Raw genomic sequence first — 1,191 nt, forward strand, 5'->3', positions numbered from 1 at the left:
AAGTATATACAAAATGTGTTAGAGGAATTCTTTTTGAGGTCTCTAGAGTCTAGATAAGTCTTGGTCCATTTTGGTAATGACAAACAAAGAAGCATGATGCATGGTCGGGTTAAGTACTGTGCCTTTCGTCGGCCCCAGAAAGACACGGAAAGGAATAGATGTGGAACAAGTCAAATACCAAAAAAGAAAATATCTGTTGAAAAGAAAAGATACCAAAAATGGTATCATCTCACAATATAATACGTGTCCAGTCCGCCAAAGAACAGGCCGCAAATGAGGAATCCTACACCCCCCAGGCCCCAAGTCTGCATTCTCATTCCATGAACAGGAAATGAGGAATTGGTCTCGTGGGTGATATTCTCTCTCCAAAGCCAAGTTAATAATCAATCGTTTGGTTTGGGTCACATCGCGGGCACATTAAGAAATGAATATCTTTATTTATTAAAAAATTCGTAAGAGTGACTAGGTTGATTCAAAGAAATGATTTCCACGTAGAATATTTGGAATCGTTTTTCTCTCGCCAATAACCTTCTCAGTCTGAGCTCGTCGCACGAGACTTAACTAATGCAGTTTACATTTCCTGTATAGTTTGAGGGCTATTGCGCGCTAAGGGCGGGATTTACTCAGAGCGCGTCTAAAGGTAATGGCTGTGAATTTCCTAATTTGGAAAAAATAGACAAATAAAAATAAATTACTAAATATTTTTATCGCTATTAAATTTAAATTTAAATCTTATAATATTTAAAGTACTTCATTAGTCACTAGACCGGACCTTCTAATGCTTCTTCAAAAACAAATTATAGGTATGGAGAATTGGTGAAAAATGACTTTTAAGATCTTCCACTAAGGAAAACTAGATAAAGGGATTAGGTAAATTTTCGACTTTCAGTAGCTCACAGCTGTTCAATTAGGCGTCCCCCCAACCTTTAAGTAAACACACAAGTGCAGTTCGTCCAAATTTGCGTGTTACTTTAGATATTCTGGAATATTTGCAAAATCGTTGATACTTATCTGCTAATTGAATATGTTGTACTTATTATTTAGTACTACAATACTACTTAAAACTCTATATTACAAAACATAAGGATACTTTTCCTTATTTACAAAATATACCAATAAAATTACAAAATATACCAGATTTTAATTTAATAGGATCCCACAATTTTAGGATTTTTATAAGGAAACGAATCT

The sequence above is a fragment of the Lycium ferocissimum genome, chromosome 2 (assembly GCF_029784015.1).
Source record: "Lycium ferocissimum isolate CSIRO_LF1 chromosome 2, AGI_CSIRO_Lferr_CH_V1, whole genome shotgun sequence".
Classification (NCBI taxonomy): Eukaryota; Viridiplantae; Streptophyta; class Magnoliopsida; order Solanales; family Solanaceae; genus Lycium; species Lycium ferocissimum.